Here is a 24681-nt window from a genome sequence, read left to right as displayed (position 1 = left end):
TGGAATTAGAAATGCAAGTTCTCAGGCCTCACCCAAGACCTACTGAAACTCTAGGGGTGGGGCTCATCGATCTGGATTTTAATAAGAGTTGGTGGCAAATGTTGTTTAGACACAGTTCACCCTTTAGACTACTGGAAATTCTAGTCTAGTTTTTAATCTCTGGAGAAACCTAGGAACGGCCTACACATCCTTTTCAGAATGATCAAAGATTGACACCAAAATGGGTTTTTGTTGTGGTTGTTTTGGCAGACATGGTATCTAGGGAAGAAAACAAAAATGAAAAGAATTTTTTACTTGACATTTGCTGGCATTTTTGTAGTTACTGAGCATGAAACGAAATAAACCCTGAAGCCCATGACAGTGAGTGAACGCATAGTTTTTCAAAATGTCTTGTAGTATCAAATCAATCCCTCAGTCAGCTTGCTTTTGAGTTTAATGGAGCCAAGACAGCTATTATTGTAGCTGTCACAAATTTTATGGGTTTTTTCCCCCTTGCCTTGTGAAGCTGGAACCAATTGTTGTTATAAAGAGACTAAATAAAAAAGGTCCTGGATTTCCTGTTATTACAGATCGATTTTTTGAGATTCTAGAATATCATATGGGTTTTTTTTGTAACATAATTAAAACCATGTGAAATGGCACAATGTAGACTTTACCAGAGATTGATTTGATCATGCTTCCAAATGAAATACTTCAAGGAAGAAAATCACTAGATAATAGTTTTCCTTCTTAATATCCTCTATCACAGCTTTATATCACATTGTTCAAAAAATCTGCTTTATGAGAAATGTCAAAATACATAAATCAGTCAGGATAATTTCTACTGGTTGATTAACCTTATTCACTTTCAAAGTTTAGCAAATATAGATATGTTTGCTTAATAGGGAGGCAGGGACAGCTTTCAGAGGGCAGGCAGCTGAAACTGAATCCCAGGACCATTTTCGCAAGAATAAACTACAACTTCTCAGAACATTTGTGCTTCATTGAGAGGGCAGTATCTTGAAGACATTAAAGAGTACACATGTGTGTGCCCCTAAGATGGTTTTAGTTTATGTGTCAATCTGATTAGACCAAGGTGTCCAGTTGTTTGGACTAACATTAGTCTAAGTGTTGCTGTAAAGATATTTGAAGATGTGACAAACATCCAGTATCAGTAGACTTTGAGTAAAGTATACGGCCTTTAATAATGTGGACAGGGCTGGGCACAGTGGCTCACACCTGTAATCCCTGAACTTTGGGATACCAAGGCGGGTGGATCACTTGAGGCCAGGAGTTCCAAGACCAGCCAGGCCAACATAGTGAAACTCTGTCTCTCCTCAAAGTACGAAAATAAGCCAGGCATGGTGGTATGCACCTGTAGTCCTAGCTACTCAGGAAGCTGAGGCACCAGAATTGCTTGAACATGGGAGGCAAAGGCTGCAGTGAGCCAGGATTCTGCACTCCAGCCTGGGCAACAGAGCAAGACTCTGTCTAAAAAATATATATATGATAGGCCTCATCCAATCAGTTGAAGACCTTAAGAGCAAACACTGAGGCTTACTGGAGAAAAACTCCTATCTTCAGATGGTAACACAAAATCTGCCTGTTTCCAGTCTTCAGACTCAAGACTGCAACATCAGCTCTTACCTCAATCTCCAGCTTACCCTCTGTTTCAACTTACCTCAATCTCCAGCTTACCCTCTGTTTCAACTTACGAAGCACCACCAACTGTGTGAGCCAATTTCTTAAAATAAACTTCTCTTTCTAGATATCTTGTTGGTTCTGTTTCTCTGAGGACCCCTGACCAATATACAGTCCCCAACCCTAATGTTTAACCCAAAGTCTCCAAGACATTCGCACTACTCTTTTCTCACCACTTTAGTTGAAATAACTTGGTTAAAAGTGCAGAGAAAAAAAAAAAAATCAAGGAACTTACAAGAATTATCTTAAATCCTACTGCCCACACCTTCACAAGTAGAAAATGGAGATACTGCTGTGCTATTACTACTACAAGTTAGAGTCACTGCCTTAAACATCCAGAATCCTACAGAACTTAACCTATGCTTCCATGATTCCATTTGGTATATTAAATGATTCATCTATTTACATAGCTAGCTTTCCCATTTCATCAGGAGAATCTCAAGGACAGGAAATGTTGATTTTTAAAATAGTTTCATGGCTCGCCACGCCCACGCCGCCGTCGCCGCGCAGCCCAGTCCGAATATCCGCACTGGGTGCTGACCAAAACCCGTGGACATGGCGAACCAGGTTATCAAGTGCAAGGCTGCAGTTGCTTGGGAGGCTGGAAAGCCTCTCTCCATAGAGGAGATAGAGGTGGCACCCCCAAAGGCTCATGAAGTTCGAATCAAGATCACTGCCACTGCAGTTTGCCACACCGATGCCTATACCCTAAGCGGAGCTGAGCCTGAGGGCTGTTTTCCAGTGATCTTGGGACATGAAGGTGCTGGAATTGTGGAAAGTGTTGGCGAGGGAGTTACTAAACTGAAGGCGGGTGACACTGTCATCCCACTTTACATCCCACAGTGTGGAGAATGCAAATTTTGTCTAAATCATAAAACTAACCTTTGCCAGAAGATAAGAGTCACTCAAGGGAAAGGATTAATGCCAGATGGTACCAGCAGATTTACTTGCAAAGGAAAGACAATTTTGCATTACATGGGAACCAGCACATTTTCTGAATACACAGTTGTGGCTGATATCTCTGTTGCTAAAATAGATCCTTTAGCACCTTTGGATAAAGTCTGCCTTCTAGGTTGTGGCATTTCAACTGGTTATGGTGCTGCTGTGAACACTGCCAAGGTGGAGCCTGGCTCTGTTTGTGCGGTCTTTGGCCTGGGAGGAGTTGGACTGGCAGTTATCATGGGCTGCAAAGTGGCTGGTGCATCCCGGATCATTGGTGTGGACATCAATAAAGATAAATTTGCAAGGGCCAAAGAGTTTGAAGCCACTGAATGTATTAACCCCCAGGATTTTAGTAAACCCATCCAGGAAGTGCTCATTGAGATGACTGATGGAGGAGTAGACTATTCCTTTGAATGTATTGGTAATGTGAAGGTCATGAGAGCAGCACTTGAGGCGTGTCACAAGGGCTGGGGCGTCAGCGTGGTGGTTGGAGTAGCTGCTTCAGGTGAAGAAATTGCCACTCGTCCATTCCAGCTGGTAACAGGTAGCACATGGAAAGGCACTGCCTTTGGAGGATGGAAGAGTGTTGAAAGTGTCCCAAAGTTGGTGTCTGAATATATGTCCAAAAAGATAAAAGTTGATGAATTTGTGACTCACAATCTGTCTTTTGATGAAAATAACAAAGCCTTTGAACTGATGCATTCTGGAAAGAGCATTCGAACTGTTGTAAAGATTTAATTCAAAAGAGAAAAATAATGTCCATCCTTTTGTGATGCGATGGGAGCAGCTTAACAGGCAGGGAGAAGCTCCTCTAACCTCACAGCCTCATAGAGCTTCACAGCTACTCCAGAGAATAGTGTGATATTTGTAATTCATGAATATAATCAAGGACAAGGATAATTCAGTCATGAACCTGTTTTCCGGACTCTCCTCCACATAAATAATTGCTAGCTCATTAAGGAATATTTTAACATAATAAAAGTAATTTCTGCGTTTGTGTGGAAAAAAAATAAAATAGTTTCATGTAATAGGTATTAAATATATTTTTGCTAAATGAATGAACTGTCAAAATCTTCAAAATAATTACCATTCTAAATGCTCTTCTGGTTCTTCAGTTTTTCCCTCATTTCAAATAGGACACGTTCTATCTGTGCTACGAGGCGCAAATGGAACAGCAGCTGGGACTAAAAAAGTCTACACCCAAGGGACCAGTAACTCCTGACATAATTCAGAGTTTAGGCATCACTGGTTCATACTAGTGCCTCCCATGCGATCTGATTATAATAATGTTAGATGGCTTTTTCAGCGAGTCTAGATTAGACACAGTGATTCTGCAACTGACCACAATGCAATGTTTTTGAAGAATTTATAATATGATTAGTTGTCTAAAAAGTATCTTTAGTTTAGAACTTCCAATAATTTAGTTGAAAGAAACTGAAGATGTGAAATATAAGCTCACAGTTGTATCATAAAACATCTTACTTAATAAACCACACTTACAGGAAATGAAAGGCCAATGTGGTATATTAGAGAAACGGGGTCTGTATCTACAACACTGTAGTAGAAATTACATTGCCCTAACATGGCTCGTTATAAATTGGGTCAAAACCGCGAACTGATTTCACAAACTTCCTCCCAGTTATTTCATCTTAACTCTACACATATATTCCACAAAAATATAACTTCAAACTCTATACTCTATTTTTGAGGAAGAAAGTTGAAATAAAAAATGTGCTGGCTAATGTAACTTTCATGAAGCAGATTTGCAGGGATATTCTCTGTCACACTGTAGCCTGGCAAGGTGTTTAGCTTTGTTACATAGGTCTTGTGGCATCCATGTGTTTGCCTGGGGTGAGGACAGACTTCAGCTTATACCTCTAGGTAGATGACTCTTCCTCCTGTTAAAAAGAATTAGCACACACTGTTATGGGTTGAATCATGTCCCTCTAAAATGCATCCATGTGGAAGTCCTAACCCTCAGGACCTCAGAATGTGACATTTGAAAAGTAGGGTTGTTGCAGATGTAATTAGTAAGACGAGGTCATACTGAAGAAGGGTGGGTCTCTAATCCCATCCGCATAAAAAGGGGGAAATTTGGATGTAGAGACACACACACGGGGAAAACACCACGTGAGGATAAAGGCAGAGATTGGGGTGATTCTCCTGCACACCAAGGAACACCAGAGATGGCTAGCAAACCCGCAGAAGGTGGGGGACAGACTTGGAACAGAATCTTCCATGCAGTCCTCAGAAGGAACCAACTCTGCTGATGCCTTGATCTCAGACTTCAACCTCTAGAACTACGAGACAATAAATCTCTCCTCTATGAGCCACCCAGTTGGTGGCACTTCTTAATGGCAGCCCTAGCAAACTAATCCACACCCCTACCTGCCACAGAATTCATGCAAAACATGCAAGGAGGCAGACTGCACCAGGTGCAGATCACAGGGCAAAAGCTGAAAGAGCAGAGCAAGGTCAAGGGGAAAGTGCACTCTTCCAGGTTATCCACAAAGCTGCCAGCCAGCATTCGGGACAAACCTAGAGGAATCATGATGAGATATTTTAATAGAAGTGTCCTCAGACTGAAAATGTTCAAATTATAGTCAGATACTAGAAATTAATATGTAATACAGACTAACACAATATGATCAATGCTGACAAAGGATGGCAGAATTTGAGAGAGAGGAGAAAGAGAATAAAGACCAGTTGACCCTTGTAGAGTCTTGTGAATATTATGCTTAAGTTCGCTGCAAAGTTCTCATTTCATGCAGTCTTTCTTCAGTCTTTCTTAACCAATCCTTTGACCATCATTGATACGGTCCTAAGTTGCGGTAGCTAGAGGTAATCATCTGGAAGACTGGTCATAATCCACATTGGCAGCTACAATTCTCATGCCCAGAGCAGGTCATAATGGGTAAAAGCCCCTCCCACCTCACCAATTTCACATAGATGGAGTTCCGCTGGAATCGATAAGTATACAGCCAGTAACTACCATCACAATCTAGAAACAGAACATCACCCTAACCCCACATGTCCCTTTAGTTAATCCCTTCCCCTCCAGCCCCAGGCAAACACTGACTGCTATTCTCTAATTTTTCCTTTGTAAGAATTCCACATAAGTGGAATCATACGGTAGTTTCTACTCTTTTTGTATTTGGTCTTTTTTACTTGGCATCATGCATTTAAGATCCATTCATGTTCTTGCATTTAAGATCCATTCATGAGTTTATGTTCCTTTTTATTGCCGAGTTAGTGTTCATGTTGTGGATGTACCACAACACACACATGAAAGGCAATCGGCTTGTTTCCAGGTTTTGGAGGTTACAAGTAAAGCTGCTATAAATATTTGCATACAAGTTTTGTGAGTGTGTGTGAACAAAAGTTTTCGTTTCACTTGGGTACTCAAGAACAGAGCTGCCAGGTCACTTGAACTTCGTAAGAGAATGCTACTGTTTTCCGAAATGGCTGTACCATTCAGATGGCTGTTTTTAAAGTAGCTCATTATACTTGACATTCAGAAAAATATTCAAGTCTGTAAATATTTGTGTCAACAAAAAGCTTTAGTAGAAATATCAATGTTAAATGGGAACAATGTCTAAGACTTGTGAAAAACCTAGGCGTTTATGACTGGGGCAAAGCTGTAGTGAACAAAGGCATAAGACTAAAAGCTGCCCCTTTCTGCCTTTGATTGTGACTAAATGTGGAATTAAATTGCTTTGCTGCCTCCCCCACAACGGTGAGCTGTGAGTGAGGCTTGCACGTGGTTTCTTTACCCAGCCACGCCCTGTCTACTTGCTCTGCCAACCTGCCGCACCCTCCAACGCTTCTGTCTTGGTGCCAAACAAATGACTTCAGAAACAAAGAGGAGCTGAAATGCATCCATTTGTTTGGAATCCATGCATGTCTCGCTCAGATTGTGCCTTTCCCTAAAGATCTGCTTGCTGTCTTTTGAAGTGAGAATACCAGCAAGTCTGCATAGTGGGTTTTGCCTACCTGAAAGAGATTTTTTTCTGACTCCTCCCTAATCTCTTCTTTCTCTGAACTTGACTCTAGACACAGATATGCCTATATGCTCAGGACCAAAAGAAAACCTGATACTAAGCTAAAGGCCAGCTGGCTGGCACATAAAAGAAATCCAATACTTTATTTCCTTCTCCGAAGGGTCCTCATGTGAACTTGTGTTTGTGGAGATGCAGAAGTGTTTGTGGTGGGTGTGTTTCTGAGAGTGTTTAGCTGTCCTGGATCTAGAAGAAAATGGGAAAGGGATGGTGAAGTTTGAGAGAGAAAAGGCTGAGCATTGAACACATGCTTGGGGCCAATGTGAACTTAGGGAGAAAAGCGTTTGCAGGGTCACCAGATGGCAGCTCAACCTCAGAGGCTGCTCTAAGTCTCCAGGCAGCAGTTCCAGCTGGAGTTGATTTTCTCTCCAACAAAAACCAAGTGTGGCAGTGCAGAGGAGGTTTGAAGATTAATTTAATAAAAGGAAAGCCCCCTGGAAAGACACAGGGACTAGCTTAAGCTGCCCCGATTGATGGCACTTCTGCTATTCCCCAGTTTCTTAAGCTGAATGATGAAGTCTACCCCAGACATTTGAGATCACATTTGATGAAAATATGCTCAAATTTGTCTGCCAGTAGAAAGAGGTGTTAATAAGAATTTGTGGATTCTTAAGAATCAATTCCATATGTATCCATGAATAAATGAGCAGAGATATAAAAGACAAATCTATGCCTGTACATAGGCACACACCCCATGTGTATTATTGGTTCAACAAACGAGGTAGTTATAGCGTTACTGTATGAAATTTTGAACAGATGTAAACAGAGAAAAAAAATCAATAACATAGATTGACCAAAGTGAATTAGTCACAAAGGAAAGCCAATCTACAGAGCGAAAATAGCTCAATAGAAGGTGCTTGTTCTTCGTAAGGCCTAAAACCATAAAAACTCTAGAAGAAAATTTAAGCAATACCATCCAGGACATAGACATGGGCAAAAACTTCATGACTAAAACACCAAAAGCAATGGCAGCAAAAGCCAAAATTGACAAATGGTATCTGATTAAACCAAAGAGCTTCTGCACAGCAAAAGAAACTATCATCAGAGTGAACAGGCAACCTACAGAATGGGAAAAAAGTTTTGCAATCTATCCTTTTGACAAAGGGCTAATATCCAGAATCTACAAGGAACTTAAACAAATTTACAAGAAAAAAACAACCCCATCAAAAAGTGGGCAAAGGATATGAACAGACACTTCTCAAAAGAAGATATTTATGCAGCCAACAAACATGAGAAAAAGCTCATCATCACTGGTCATTACAGAAATGCAAATCAAAACCACACTGAGATATCATCTCATACCAGTTAGAATGGCGATCATTAAAAAGTCAGGAAACAGATGCTGGAGAGGATGTGGAGAAATAGAAATGCTTTTACACTGTTGGTGGGAGTGTAAATTAGTTCAACCATTGTGGAAGATAGTGTGGTGATTCCTCAAGGATCTAGAACCAGAAATACCATTTGACCCGGCAATCCCATTACTGGGTATATATCCATAGGATTACAAATCATTCTGCTATAAAGACACATGCACACATGTGTTTATCACAGCACTGTTCACAATAGCAAAGACTTGGAACCAACCCAAATGCCCATCAATGACAGACTGGATAAACAAAATGTGGCACATGTACACCATAGAATACTATGCAGCCATAAAAAAGGATGAGTTCATGTCCTTTGCAGGGACATGGATGAAGCTGGAAACCATCATTCTCAGCAAACTAACACAGGAACAGAAAACCAAACACTTCATGTTCTCACTTATAAGTGGGAGTTGAACAATGAGAACACATGGACACAGGGAGGGGAATATCACACACCAGGGCCCGTGAAGACAGAGAGTGGCTAGGGGAGGGATAGCATTAGGAGAAATACCTAATGTAGATAACGAGTTGATGGGTGCAGCAAACCACCATGGCACGTGTATACCTATGTAACAAACCTGCACGTCCTGCACACGTGTGTCCCAGGACTTATAATTTTTTTTTTTTTTTAAAAAGATACTTCTTTTTATCAGAAAAAAGTGTAAAGACATAAAAGTCACAGTACAAAGAGATGTTTGACATATTACTGGCTTAAAGACAGATTTCGGCCCCATTGAAGTCTAAATCACTGAGTTTTGGGCCCTCAGAATACTAGAGGATTTCTTATCCAACTTCTCTTAAAACTCAGGAATCCCCTCAACAAAGCCTTGACAGGTTAGTTATCTTTTTTGACAACTTCTATAATTGTGTATTTGATAAATGCACCTATTTGCCTCTAGATTTGCTAAAACTAGCTGGGAAAACAAAAGAAATACTGCAGGAAGATGAAACAAGCAACAATTCACAGTTCCATGTATGTGCAGACAGGACGTGGATCATGCGCCTGATAAACATTTCCTAAGAATAGCTACTCTCAATCTCAGCTGACCACTAGAATCACACGGGGATCTTTAAAAAAAAAAAAAAAACAAAAAAAAACCCCAAAACGAACAAACAAACAAAAAAACAGATTCCTATGTCCCAGCCCCAGAGACCCAGAGATTCTCATTCAGAGGTCCTGGTATGTCACCTAAGCATTGGGCACTTAAAAAGCTTTTCAATGTACAGCTAAGATTGGAAACTACTATCATTATTTTGGTTCCAACCAAGGACAATTTTAATCAAATTTTATTAGATAATGCATTTGTCCACATTCATGACAATGGTTCCACCTTAGATAACACACAATTCCAGAGGACCCTTGGCAGTCCCTACATGCTCTATGGTGGCAGCCACCCGCCTGGAGCCTGCCAACAGAACAGAATGTTAGACTCTTATTGCGTTAGTGCTTCTGTCCCTGTGATCTGTCCTGGACTGTCCCTCAACAGCAGCATTCAATTCCTTGCCCCAGGATTTCTAATTACTTTATGGCACATGCTGACCTGATGAGACAGAGCACACCTGGAACATACTGAGCCACCACCTTTGCCCCCAGAACAACTGCTGTTGCTGAGCGCATGAAAAGAAAGATGCCTCTGGGTCTGAAGAACAGCGTTAAGAATGAATCATCCTGAAGCTCCTCTTTTCCATACTTTGAGAAAAGCAAATCACATCTGATTCGAATAGGATGGATCTTCTATGAAAGCCAAAGAGGGAAAACTTTGGGTCTAAGAAGGTAAAGGCAGTTGTTGTTCTATTATAGTATGAAAGGAAAATATTGGGGCCCCCAATTACTAAGCTAAAGGGAAAATTTAAGCTGGGAACTGCTCAGGGCAAACCTGCCTCTTGTTCTATTTAAAGTCACCCCTCTGCTGAGATAAACACATATCTGATCGCCTCCTTTGGAGACGCTAATCAGAAATTCAAAATAATGCAACTATTTGCCTCTTATCTACCTATAACCTGGAAGCCCCCTCCCTGCTTCAAGTTGTCCCACCTTCACTTCGAGGTGTCCCGCCTTTTCCAGACTGAACCAATGTTCATGTTGCATACGCTGATTGATGTCGCATGTCCCCCCAAAATGTAGAAAACCAAATTATGCTCTGACCACCTTGGGTACGTGTCGTTAGGACCTCCTGAGGCTGTATCATGGGCACGCGTCCTCAACCTTGGCAAAACACACTTTCTAAATTAACTGAGACCTGTCTCAGATATTCAGGGATCAGAATAGAAAGTCTTAGGGTTGGATAATCTTGGGAATAATCTAGTACAACATTCTTATTCTGATATCAGGCAAGGGAGTCCCCAAAATGTAAAGCAACTTGCCCAAAGTAGGAGCTGGTGTCTGGACGCGGGTGGGGGATCCTGACCCAGTTCTTGCTTTTTTCCATGAGACGGTTTGCTCGCTTCCAACATTTTACATAAAGTCAAAATTTTACAAAACAAAATAAAAGGGGAAAAATTCCTGTGGAAGAAGAAGTCTAGCCCGCATGTTGATGCCACACATCTGTGGGTAACTAGAGAACGCTGAAGGGGCCATGACATGCTGGCCACACTAGGGGGCCTGGCTTGTGACTTTAATCCACCTCTGTGTGCTTTCCATTAGAAGCCATCTCTCCTGCGGATGAGGAGAGGCACCAGAGCTCTGTGCTGCTTCCTTTGATTACTTCCCTTTAACTTGAGCATCAGTTGCCAACACATCTGAAACTGAAGTGACAGCTTTTCATACTGCTTGACACGGAGGGAAAGCTGAGTAGAATATACGTTGACAGGAGAAATGTAAACTAAACAGAGTTTTATTCTTGTTGAAAATGTTCAAGGCACTCCCACTCATATGGCCTTGGTTCTCTTGAAAAGAAAAGCCCCTTCGGAGGTAGGCGGATCATGAGGTCAGGAGTTCAAGACCATCCTGGCCAACATGGTGAAACCCCATCTCTACTAAAAATACAAAAATCAGCTGGGTGTGGTGGTGCATGCCTGTAATCCCAGCTACCCGGGAGGCTGAGGCAGGAGAATGGCTTGAACCTGGGAGGTGAGAATCTCAGTGAGCCGAGATCGCAGCACTGCACTCCAGCCTGGCAACAGAGTGAGATACTCCCCCACCCCACCTCCCCCCAAAAAACCCCAAAAAACAGATATTGGATACTAGGAATAGGAGCTATGCCCAAGGGTAACTAACAGACCCCAGTTTGGAAATGCCCAGATTCACTGGGTAATAAAGCACATTCTCATCTTCCAATGCTTAGAAATAGCTCACAGTTCCTAACATTTTCAGTAACCTAAGGAAAAGAGGAATAAAAGGGGGCTTTCCGGTTTCTCCAAATACACCAACCACACCATTCTCTACTTCTGTATTACTTACGTTGGGGCCAGATACTTCCTCGCTGGGGAGTTGGAAAGGCTGTTCTAAGCACTGTAGGATGATTAGCAGAATTCCTGGTATCCACCTACTAAATGTTAGTAGCATTTATTATAGTTGTGACAACCAAAAATGTCTCAGATATTGCCCAAAGCCCCCACCTCCCTACTGAGAACGACTGCACCCAAATGTCTTATTCAACCACAGCAGCAGGTCCATTTAGTGTTTTGGGTTCTCTGCCTTGTCTTGTTGCTGACAATCCTAACCCTCCTTAGGAATCAGGGGCTAAGTGTGAAGATTAAAGGGGAGAACTGGAGGTTACCACTTGACCCTAAGACACCCTCCAGGTACAGGGCTCCTGTTTTTCTCACAAAACCTCTGGACCCACTTGACTGGCCTGCCATTGTGCCTCATAGTAGGTTGCTCCTCTCCCTTCTGAAAATCTCTTTTCCTTTGTCTTCACCAGGCTAAATCCTACCCCTTGTTTAAGATTTGGGTCAAATTAACTTCTCCTATGAGGTCTTCTCCACCACCTCTCCCCCTCAGTTAACTTTCTTATACTTTCTCCTGAACTCACATACTTGTGATGAACAGAAGAGAGAACTGCATGGTGACCTGAGACCATGCCACTTCCACTGATTTCTTCTAGGGTCTTAGACTTCAGAGGTGATGTTGTCCAAGCCTGAGACTTTACTCAGCTGAGCAGGTACCAGTCTAATCATAATCTCCAGACCACACCACGAAAGCCAAGCACTTGATGAGAAAAAGCTGGAATTTAAATGTTTTGTGCAAACAGACTAAGATTTTATTTGGAGACTTTTGCCAGAGACTGAGGCAAGAGACTCTTGGCTTAAGAGCTCAGGCTCTTCAACTCTGCATCACACATGCCCTGGAGTAGTGACGGGGGAAGGGAGCCCTTGCTGAGCCTGACAGCAGCAAGATCAGCCCCAATAGCTCAGGGTGGCTGGCAGCCACCAGCCCTCCCCGCCCCGTCCACACCCAACGTCTTTCAGTTACTTTCTACCCTGCTCCCAAAAGAACGCAAACTCTTTGTTAACTAGGTAAAAACTAATACTCAATTTGCTAACTGTAAAGAGATCATGTAATTTTACAAAGGAAAAAGTCAAACTTTCAGAGACATGGTAACTTTTTGTTCCTTAAGGCAGATTGTCTGTCACCCAGGCTGAAGTGCAGTGGCACAATCATAGCTCACTGCAGCCTCCAACTCCTGGGCTTGAGCAATCCTTCCACCTCTGCCTCCTAAGTAGCTGTGACTGCCTACAGACATGCACCACCATGCCCACCTAAATTGATTTTTTTTTTTTGTAGAGATGGGATCTATGTTGCCCAGGCTAGTCTTGAACCACTGAGCTTAAGTGATCCTCTCACCTTGGCCTCCCAAAGTGCTGAGATTATAGGCATGAGCTACTGCGCTGGGCTGGTAACCATTTTTTAAGGCTAATTTCTAACCCCATATTGGATTCATCACCTGAACTCAGCACAGGGATGGGTTCTCTCAGTTAAGCACCTTTACTAAATTGAAATTTACACTTTCAGCTTTAATTGTAAGCCCACAGGAAACAAAACAAAACAAAACAAAAACAGAACACACAGCCTAAACGCTACTGAAGATACAAAATTAGAGATTCTCGTGGATGAAAAGGAACTTCAAGGCACTTCCCTAGCTGTCCGAAAATTTCAATGCCCACTATTTCCGACGTTGCTTCCATTGATCTGACCATAACTTCTCCTGGGGGTAGGAGGAGGTAGAAGCCAAAACTGCCCAAGCAAGAAGCACAGCAAGATGAGAATGTGCTGCCCTTTGGTTTTAGTTTTTCATTATCAAATGGTCAATGCCCTTTTTCTAAAGGGTGATATAAACCAATTTCCCTTGAGATTTATTATTAGGAGGAAAAAAGCTTCTCCCCTATAAACAGCAGCCTAAGGCCCTACCCTGTCACTGCTGTGTGTGTGTGTGTGTGTGTTTGTGTGTGCGTGCACGCAATTACTGAGTTGAAGGAGAGATCTTTCCACACAGAAAAGGGCAATTTTTTGTTCTTAAGGGCCGCCTTTTTCTTAGGACCCCTTAAGCAAACTGATATGGTTTGGATCTGTATCCCTGCACAAATCTCACATTGAAATGTAATCCTCAATCCTGGAGGTGGGGCCTGGTGGGAAGTGATTGGATCGTTGGGGAGGTTTCCAATGGTTTAGCACCATCCCCCTAGGTCTTGTTATTGAGTTCTTGCAAGGTCTGGTTGTCTAAAGTGTGTAGCACCTCCCCCTTCTCTCTTTCGCTTGTGCTTCGCCATATGAGATACCTGTTCCCCCTTCACCTTCCAACACAAGTGAAAGTTTCCCGAGGCCTCCCCAGAAGCAGATGCTGCTATGCTCTCTGGATAGCCTGCAGAACTGCAAGCCAATTAAACTTCTTTTCTTTATAAATTACCCAGTCACATGTATTTCTTAATAGCAATGCAAGAACGGACTAATCCACAAATTCAAAGCCTTTGTATGTGTCCTGAGAGAATCCACTCAGAAGGCAAGTTTGATTCTATGACTCTCCTGCTTGAGATCAGTAAGTTAATGGTTTCCTATCACTGTAAGGCAAAAGATCAGAATGCAACACACGTGTTCTGCTCTTCACCTGGCTTGCAAGATGCACCATGGCTCATGACCTCCCGGCTGTCCAAGCTGGAGCCATACTGGCCTGCTTTAGCTTCTGTAGGAGCCCGCCATGTTCCTTCCAGCCAAAAAGCCTTCAACATTTTCCCTCCTGACAGAATAGCCCTGGCTCACCCTTCAGATCTCATAAGTGACATCTGCTCCAGGAAACCCCTTCTGATGCCCACTCTATTCCCAAGGTACCCAGGTCTCTCTGTTATAAGCCCTCTTATCCCCCATGTAATCACCTTCATGGCACTTCAATGCTATCTGAAATTACAAAGGCCATTTTACATTTATTTGGTGATCAACTTATTATCTACCTCTCCACCAAGACTGCAAGCTCCTAAAAGTAAGAATCCTGTTGGGCTATCACTGAACTCCCAAAATCAAGATCAAGGTTTCACATGTCCCAGAAGCTCAGAAAGTAACTGGCAGACGAGTGAATACTCAATCAAATCCATTGGGATTTGCTGAGAACCACTTTCGGGTACCTCAAATTCTAGCTTCTCCAGTCAAAGGAAGAAAAGTGGCAAAACATCTTATTTTGTTAAAGTATTAGCAAAACAACCTTTTAGCGATCATAAACCCAAGTGGCAGGAAAATTACCACGAGATGCTAAAGATGCCTGGCACCCTGATCCAGTCCTCGCCCAGCACTGCATTCTTCATTGTGTGCGTCACAGCAATACCTTCTCATCAAGCTTGTACAAGCAGCTTAATCCAGACACGTAGGCACTGATATCATTTAAAAATTGTCACTTAGTCAAAGTGGCATGTCTTATTTAAATAAGCTTACGTTGCCTACCTGTATTTCAACTACTAATTCTAAACCTGCTGCCATGATTTCAAGGGCCTAGTGATAACATTTTAGATCAAAGGAGTAAACTTTAGGTTTGGAAAAATTTGCTACAAAGTTCAGATCAAAATGGAGGAAAATCTGTCCTTTTAGTAATAATATTGGCCTTTTAGTAATTTCGCTTATAATTTGATACATGCAAAATACAGGTGACATATGTACATGTAAAATAGTACATGAAAACTAGTATCATGGAGACGAGAAATGCTCAGCCTAACTTTATACTAATGTTCCACTTTAGTCATAAGAAATTTCTCATGAGTTCAGTCCAATAAAGGACTCAAAGTTTTTAAAACAAAAGTCACATGATACTCCCTGGGAAGAAGAGGGAATGAGCCACTGGATTACCCTCTTCCTTCCATTTCAACCACAGGGAGGCTAGTAGCATGTAAATAGTGTGTATATGTGGGTGGGAAGAATCAACTCTACACAAACACACTTGAGAAGAAGATAATCTCCATGTCTGGAAATAGAAAAACATAATGGTGAGTGGCTGAAACCCTCTGGTCCATGGGAAGTGGCCCCCACTGTTTAGTTTCAACAAGCATGCTTTGGGACACAACCAGAACCAAGCTCCCTGGAAGAAGTAATGAGCTAGGACTAGACCGACATTAAGCCTAAAATATCCCTTCATCAAACCCCAGACATGATCAGAAATGTAATACTCTCCTATGGCCAAGGAGGAAAGAACATCTGCGATGGGAAAGAAAAGTTGGCCAGCACTGCAAGGGAGCGCAGCATCCCGAATGGACCTCCTCTGCATGACAAAGCCCACATTTTCAACAAGAGTTTCAGACCCATTCAACACTGCGCACCCCTCATAGACAGGCTAGGGCCACCATGAAAACACGTAAGATGATTTCACATAAAAATTATAAAAGCTTACTAGGAAATCCAGTAGGAAACACCTGAAAGGCACAACAGATGAGAATTCATGTGAGGCAACCTGATAAAGCACTCTGCAAAGTACCTTAAAAATATTCTTTATTCTTTGAGAAGGAATAGCAAACTTTCCATGAGTCTGAAGATCAGAAAAACAGAAGGCAGATATGAAACAGAATGAAATGGAAACCATGAACATGGAAATAAAATTTTTAAGTTAAAAAAGAATAGATATTTGTTTTGTTAGAAAGAAAAACTGGTGAACATGAAAGAAGAATTGAAGAGGACTTCACTGGCAAGTTCTACCAATGTGCACAGAATAACTTCACAGAAACTCTTTTGGAGAATTAAGATGTACTTCCCAAATTGCTCTATAAACCATAAAGCCCAGTAACTATGAGAAAGGAAGCTAATCTCCGTCATGAATATCAACCTGAAAATCCTAAACAAAATATTAACACTCCAAATCTAGCAACAAGGAATATATTGTGGTCAACTTCAGTTTATTTCAGGAATGGAAGTTTAACATTGAAAACAATAAATAGGATTTGTCTCTTACCAGACTGCAGAAGAAAAATCATAATCATCTCAACAGGTACCAAAAAGTATTTGCTAGCATTCAACAGTCATATATGAAAAAATGTTTTAGCAAACCAGGAATAGAACAGATTTATTTTAATCTCATTATATTAGTCAGGACAGAACATGTTATAGGAACAAACAGACTCCATTTTCAAGAGCTTAACATATAAAGTATATTTCTTGCTCACACACAGTCTGCTTATGGTCTATAGGCTTTTTGGAGTAGCTGTTTTCCAAGAAGCGACTGAGATCTAGGATGGATTTGTCTTATCTCCTATCGCCACTCCTATTCAGCATTTTTCTGAAAGTCTCAGCTACTGAGTTAGGCAAGAAAAAGAAATGTGAAAGAAAAATAAAATTTATCTTAATCACAGATAGGATTATAAAACACAATCCAAAAGAATCTTGAAGTTAATTACTAACATAAGGAAGTTTAGCAAGTTTGCTAGATAAAAATTTATACTTGAAATCAATTGTACTTTTTGTAAAAAGGAAACAAATGAATTTTTGAAGATACAATTTTTGATAGCAAGAAGCCAGCAATAAGTTGGAGAAAAGAACTCTACAAAGAAAATATAAAGCTTTGCAGTATGTTAGAGAAGGCTAAGAAGAAATCGGATCCTGATAATGAGTTGGAAGACTTGTATTATACAGATATTGGTTCTTAAATTCATCTATAGATTGAATAAACTCCTAATAGATTGTTTTAGCAGAATTTGACGTTAAAATTTCCATAGCTCAAAGGGCCAAGAATAGCCAAGATTAACTTTTGGTTTTTGAGGTATACCCTATATATAAGTAAATTCTATAATTACATTAATCTGAATGTACAGCCTGATTATTTTTGATATGTGTGGAGACCACATAACCACCACTTGGATTAAGAGGTAAATATTGGCCGGGTGCGGCAGCTCATGCCTGTAATCCTAGTACTTGGGGAGGCCGAAATGGGAGGATTGCTTGAGTCTAGGAGTTTGAGGCCAGCCTGGGCAACTTAGTGAGATCCCATCTCATTATAAAGAAAAAAAAAAGAGGTAAATATTTCCAGCACTCCGTATGGTTTCCTCGTGCCTTTTCCAGATTATAACCTCCTAATACTGAACTTTTACCACTAGTGATTAGCTTTGCTTGACTTTTGATCCTCATATAATTGGAACCATGCAGTATGTTTTCTTTTTGACTGGTTTAACTCTTGTAGGCAATTTTTCTGCCAGAGAGCAAGAAGTATTTCTCTTCTTGGTTCCAGAGGGCTGCTCTTGCTGGGCTAATGCAGCCCCTGGTAGCTCTAACAATGAGAGCTAGCAATGGTCGTGTACAGCTCTTCTGGCATGCATCTGGTTCCTGCAGTGAAGTGCTTCTCAGAACCAAGCTCCAGCAGTGCCAAGTGACCAGCAACGACCAGCATTTTTCAGCTTCCCCCAGCATCCTCTCAAGCAGCTGCTCAGTGGGAGACCACCTGTGAGGCACCTCAAAGGCTCCCCCGATGCCCCCTCGGGAGGCTTTGCAGCAGGCTACTGCAGGTGAGGAACCATCCCATGCACAACTTCCCCAGTAAACCCTTGGGTGGCTTCACAGTGATTTTTAAGGTGTGACAGTTCCTGAGGGATGGCTTTCCACAGCATCCCAGAGGGAAGATGTCCTGCGAGTTCCAGTAGCGCAGCATCTTAGCAATGTAACCACACATTAAAGCACAGCCATGCTCTTCAAGGAAGGTCTGGAACTCAACCCTTGGGGATCCCTGGGGACAGGGAAGGGGAGAGTGAATCTCTTTCCTGGTCTCTGTCTCAGCCTTAGGGGTAGTATATCTACTTCCCAGATTGCCAATTCACAAATTTACATTATAGTTATCTAGGAGAGGATAGTTCATCAATATGGGCCACATTAGTGATAGAAAGCTTAAACTAACCAATATTACATAATAAATAAAGTTACCTCTTACAAAAGCAACAGGCCCATATGGTTTTACTGAGTATTCTACAACACAAAGACCAGCTAAGTCCAGTATCACTGATAGCACCACAAGAGACTGTTTCAACCAATATCACATAATCATATCAATGTAAAACTCCGAAAGACAATAACAGAATCCAATCTCATTAAAAATGTTACACACCATGGGCTGGGCGTGGTGGCTCACGCCTGTAATCCCAGCACTTTGGGAGGCCAAGGTGGGTGGATCACAAGGTCAGTAGATTGAGACCATCCTGGCTAACACGGTGAAACCATATCTCTACTAAAAATACAAAAACAAAATTAGCTGGGCATGGTGGCGCGCACCTGTAGTGCCAGTACTTGGGAGGCTGAGGCAGGAGAATGGCGTGAACCCGGGAGGCGGAGCTTGCAGTGAGACGAGATCATGCCACTGCATTCCAGCCTGGGTGACACAGCGAGACTCTGTCTCAAAAAATAAACAACAAAAAACAAAACAAAACAAAAGTTATACACCATGACTGGCTAGGATGTACTTCAGGAGTGTATGTTTGCTCAACAGTAGGAAATGAGTCAATATAACATAGCATATTATTAGGAAGGAGAGCCATAAAATTATTTCCACAGTGCTAAAAAAAAAAAAAAAAAAAAAAAAAAAAAAAAAAAAAGGCTTCTCTCAATTAAACACCCATTCTTAATTAAAAGACACACACCACGAAAATAGAGATTGATGGATATAGAATTAGTCCTAAAGTCAGCATCTTTACTTACCTTTCTTAGTGTGAAACAGGAATTTCCATTATAGTCAGAAGCAAAATACAGACGCTACCTCCACTACTACTAAACATTATTACTTCTTAACATTAACATTTTATTTGGCCAAATCAATTAGAGGCATAAGAATTAGAAAAGTAGTAAAACTATATGTGCAAATGAGATAGTCTATCTAGAAAAACTAAAAGAAACAATGAAGATCTCCACAGCAAAAAATTTAGTAAAGAAGCAAATAAAATATAAAGATAAAATACTTAGAAAAAAGCTTAAGAAATTTGAAAGACATAAATGAAGAATGCTTTAAAACACTCTTGAAAGGCAAAAAGGTAAAACAGACATTCCTTGTTCTTGGCTAAGATGACTCAATAAAGATCAGTTCTCCTTAATTTATACATTTCAATAAAATTACAAACTCCAATAATATCAAATTTTTGGTTTTTTATGGAGCTAGGCATGATGATACCAAACTCCATATGGAAAAGTGAACATGCAAGAACAGTTAATAAAACACTAAAAAAGAAAAGCCACAGGAGGAATATCCCAGTCAGATATTAAAAAGTATAATCGCATCTTAAGTTAAACGGGGTTATATTGCACATGAGTAAGAAGACAGAGGCCAATGGATTAGAGCAGAAAATTCAGAATTAGACCTGACTACTTTGAAAATTTTGTATATGAAACATGGTAACTCAAATCGCTGGGGCAAAATGGGTTTTAATAAGTTGTATTAGGACAACTAAATAGTCCATTAGTAAAAAGATAAAATTAGATACAGACTTCACTCCATACATAAGAATAACCTTCAAAGGATCTGAGGTATAAGTGTGAAAATTTAAACTACAAACGTGCTAGAAGGAAATGGGGATTCCTCTATAACCTGGGCATAAAAAGCTGCTTTCTAAGTATGATCAAGTCCCAGATGCAACTGTTAAAAAGAATAAACTTGGCTACATAAAAATAAATTCCTTTTGCATAGTGAAAAATACCATAAGCAAAGTCAAAGAACAAATGAAAAACTGGGAGAAAATATTTGCATCATATACCACAAATTAAAGGTTGATATCCCTAATATGTATTAATAATTACATATATCATATATACATTGTATAAACTCAACTGGAGGGACTCCAAAAGCCCAATAGAAAAATGGACAAAATTCATGAACAGATAGTTCATAAGATAAAAATGATCCTAAGTGTGTTAAGAGACTTCCAAGTCTACCCATAAGACTGTCAAAAATTAAAGAGCTTGAAGACACTCTGTTGCTGAGGCTGTGGAGAAACAGGCACGCTTACATGTTGCTGGTGGGCATGCAAACTGGTTCAATCCTTACAGAAAGGAAACAGGCAATACCTAAAACAGAAACTACAAATCCATTTACCTCTTGACCCCAGCAATCTCACTTTTAGGAATTCACGCTCCAGACAGAATAAAAATGCGTGTGTACGAGGCTATTAATTTCAGGATTATGTATCATTACAAAATATTGGAAAGAGTAAATATCTACACGGGTTAAGCCTCCCTAAACCAAAAATGCCAAATGCTCCCACATCTAAAACTTTGAGCATTGACATGATGCTACAAATAGAAAATGCCACACTTGACCTCAAGTCACAGGTCCCAGTCAAAATGCAGTCAAAACTTTGTTTCATGCACAAAATTGCTAAAAACATTATATGAAGCTGGGCATCATAACGTGCACCTGTAGTTCCAGCTACTCAAGAGGCTTAGGCAGGAGGACCATTTGAGCCTATGAGTTCAAGGCTGCAGTGAACTATTATCCTGCCTGTGAACAGCCACTGCACTCCAACCTGGGCAACACAGCAAGTCCGCATCTTGAAAAAACAAAATAAATAGTTACTTTCAGGCCATGTGTATAAGGGATATATCAAACAAATGATGTGTTTAGACTTGGGTCCTAGCCCCAAGAAATCTCATTATGTATATACAAGTATTCCAAAGTCTGGAAAAAATCTGAAATCTAAAACTTCTGGTTCCAAGCATTTTGAAAAAGGGAAACTCAAAACCTGTGTTTAAGAGACAGAGTGAATGAACTATGGCATATCAACATAACACAATACTCTGCAGCTGCAAAAAAAGAAGATCCTTATAAATGGATATAAAATGACATCTACAATATATTGATAAGCAAAGAAAGTAAAGTGCAAAAGAACACACTGTATGCCAACTCTACTGTAATAAAAAAGGGGATATAACTATAGATAGATACATATGCGTCTACTTATTTTTACAAAAATGAACATGGGAAGGATAAACCAACAAGATTGGTGGACGGGTGAAAATATATTAGAGTAAAGAAATGACACTTCTCCATATAGTTCTGTTTAGTTTTGCCTTCTGGAACCATGTTAATGTTTCATGCGCTAAAAAATCACCTCTATAAGGATGAGTGCACAGTCAGCAAAATTCAAACTGTAGGAAACAACACAGCCCAAAAGGCCTAGGATCTGTAACAGACAAATTGTAAGGGGGGTTTGGGAAAAAAAAAAAAAAAAAGGAAGGAAACCTGTAGCTTAAGAAAGATTTAAAAAGCATTTTGAATTAAAAATGGGCAAACTTTAGAGTTCAGTGATGCATACATAGGCAATAAAACTATGAAATGCAAGGAAGTGTGAGGACAGTGGTTAATTTGGGAGATATGGAAGGGTTTGTGCTTTAGGACATGGAGGGACATCTAAGGTTGCTGAAAAGTTACATTTCTTGTCCTGGGTGGTGGCCACAAAAGCATGTGACTTATACTAAGTGGCACAATCATTTTACATGGTATTCTAGATCTGTGTTTTTAATAAATAGCTTTTTGAAAAAAAGACTAAATGCCTGGCCATTCCTCAGCTGTCCATGTGACGTCCATCTGCAGGCATCCTTAAATCTTCAGTTCACATTTTTTTTGCCACCCAGGACAATTCTATAATACACTCCTTCCATTACATGATGTGTGATCAGAGAGTGCATTCTAATTTTTAGATTAGCTTAAGAAAAACATGAGTAGGGGATTATAAGTATTGCCAGCAATAACTTTTGTAATGCATTCCAGTACCAACTGTAAATTCCAAATCCTGTCTTCTCTATCAGCTGTTTTAGATTATCTCCATTGCCATCCTCCTGCAGTAGCACAGACAATGAAAATATAATCCCATTTTCTTGAGATAAATCTGTGAGAAGGTAAGAGGCCTAGTATTCTTACATAAGAGCTGAAATGTTGTGAACTCCCTGGACACACTTACAATCCTGGCTGCAGGCACTTTTGGCTTGAGTATTCAAGATTCTTTATTTGTGCTGACATTCACACACTTACAACATTGTGGGAGAAAAAAAGCAAAATCAAGGCTGTTCACATCGTCCAACTTATTTCAGTTAGTTGTATAAATCATAACTGATTAAGTCTGGGACATGGGTTGACAACCCATTGTTCACTGGAAGTAGCAGCCTCTGGACTAAAAATCAAGCAGTTGTCAGCCTTGGTGGGAACGGCATGGGGTCCATATCCCAAAGAGGGGTGACCTCCCATTCCATCAGCAATGCCATATTCTTTCTCACCTTGTGCATTCAAGAACCATGTCCCCCTAAACCCAGGCAGAACTGCACAGTTTCCCTCTATCATCAAGTTCCCCAGGTGTCTAGATGAACTTACAAGTGTTTGCTTCACCAGCAAGTCAAGGCGGCTTCATGAAAAATACCAAATTCTCTCTCCTTCCATGGTTCTTGCCATCTTGGGGCCCCCAAAACCAAGCCAAGCTTGATTACCTTGAGTGCTAAATGTTAAAAAGCATGTAGAGATCTAATTACAATATTTAAAAGAACACAGCCAGGGCTAGAATAGTCAAATTCAGAGAGACAGAAAATAGAATGGAGATTGCCAGGGTCTGCAGAGAGAAAGGAATGGGAAGTTGTTGTTTAATGGGTACAGAATTTCCGTTGGGGAAACTCAAAGTGTATTGGAGATGGATGATGATTGATGGTTGCACGTGTACTTAATGCCAGTGAACTGCTCACTTAATGGTGAAAACAGTAAGCTTCTGTTATGTATGTTTTTCCACAAAGTCAAGGCATCAAAAATACCCTTGGGCAAAACAAAATTGTTTCATAAATCATCTTTTAGTTCTGCTTAGAGAGTAAACTTTCTTAAAAGGGGGAAAGACCTTCAACTGGCTAACCTAGTGGTCGATATTCATATCCTCGGTGCTACTCACTTTGTCAACAGCGCATCTTTAACCCGAGTCTGCACCCTACGAGTAGGGATGAAAGGCAGCTTTCTATGTGCAGTCCCAGAGACAGTCCCCAAGGAAGTCATTAAGAACAGCAGTTCTCAGCCGGGCATGGTGGTTCACGCCTATAATCCCAGCACTTCGGGAGGCCAAGGCTGGTGGATCACGAGGTCAAGAGATTGAGACCAGCCTGACCAACATGGTGAAACCCCGTCTCTACTAAAAACACAAAAATTAACTGGGCGTAGTGGCGCGTACTTGTAGTCCCAGCTACTCGGGAGACTGAGGCAGGAGAATTGCTTGAACCTGGGAGGTGGAGGTTGCAGTGAGCTGAGAATTTGCCACTGCACTCCATCCAGCCTGGCGACAGTGAGACTCCACCTCAAAAAAAAAAAAAAAAAAAAAAAAAAAAAAAAAAAAAAAAAGCAGTTCTCTAAGGTGGGTTACCAAAAGCTTGAAGTTGAAACCTCAGACTCCCTTGCACAGGCCTGGCCATTACCTACTATTTTTTTTTTTTTATCTTAACAAGGACCTATCCTTTCCCCTAGATAATTTTGTAAAACATTTGGGCTCACCTCTCTGGGTCCCACTGTCGGAGAGACCAGATTTTGATCCCATCCCTGGCCCTCGATAACAGGCAAGTTACTAACTTCCTTACTTTGCCTGTTTCCTCATCTGAGAAATGGAAATAATGGTAATACCAACCTTGCGTCCCTATCAAGATTAACTATAATAAATCCAGGAAAACAGCTTGGTACTGAGATTGCTCATTGTAAATTCAATAAATGTTCCCCTTTTATCATCACCATTACCTGAGTCCCTCTAAAAGCCAGATCAAGTTCCTTCAACCGAAAGTATCTTTCCCACTTTCTTGGCCATGTTGCCTTAAATTCCTACAATGACTATTATCAGCTCTCACATTTTATAAAATACATAAAATATAATCAATCAATTATAAAGTTAATCGAAGAATAACTTTAAAAGGTGAACATGTATAAATATACTGTTAAATATCTGAAAACATTAAACTTTTTTCCATGGCTCAGTGTAACTGAATATATCAGTTCTTTGGCAGGCTGAGCAAATGCACTGTAAAGATTTTCAGGATGATTACATTTTAATACCAGGATGAAGGAGTTAAGGCTTTATCAAGCAGGTCCCGCAGTGGTGGCTCTCTCCATCAGATACCCCAAGGACTTGGCTACCTCCAAGAAGTGACTGAAAAGCAAAGTATGGGTGAATGATGATGTGCAGACTTCTTGGAAATGTCCGTTTTAAAAAATCTACATTTTTAAACTAAAAACATATCTACAAGGTGCTTT

General features: G+C 40.7%; 1 protein-coding gene, 1 long non-coding RNA gene and 1 pseudogene across 7 annotated transcripts in view; 1 reads left to right on the top strand and 2 right to left on the bottom strand.

The window, feature by feature from the left end:
- The window catches only part of LOC105477048 (collagen and calcium binding EGF domains 1), a 288584-nt gene that overhangs the window by 160105 nt on the left and 103798 nt on the right, over positions 1-24681 (bottom strand). The window lies entirely within an intron of this gene.
- LOC139360005 (uncharacterized) overlaps positions 1-24681 on the bottom strand; it is a 98037-nt gene that overhangs the window by 39070 nt on the left and 34286 nt on the right. The window lies entirely within an intron of this gene.
- On the top strand, positions 2197-3619 carry LOC105477045 (alcohol dehydrogenase class-3 pseudogene; annotated as a pseudogene).

The sequence above is a fragment of the Macaca nemestrina genome, chromosome 19 (genome assembly GCF_043159975.1).
Source record: "Macaca nemestrina isolate mMacNem1 chromosome 19, mMacNem.hap1, whole genome shotgun sequence".
Taxonomy (NCBI): domain Eukaryota; kingdom Metazoa; phylum Chordata; class Mammalia; order Primates; family Cercopithecidae; genus Macaca; species Macaca nemestrina.
The sequence above is the reverse complement of the archived record's forward strand: the minus strand, read 5'-3'. Positions and strand labels throughout refer to the sequence as shown.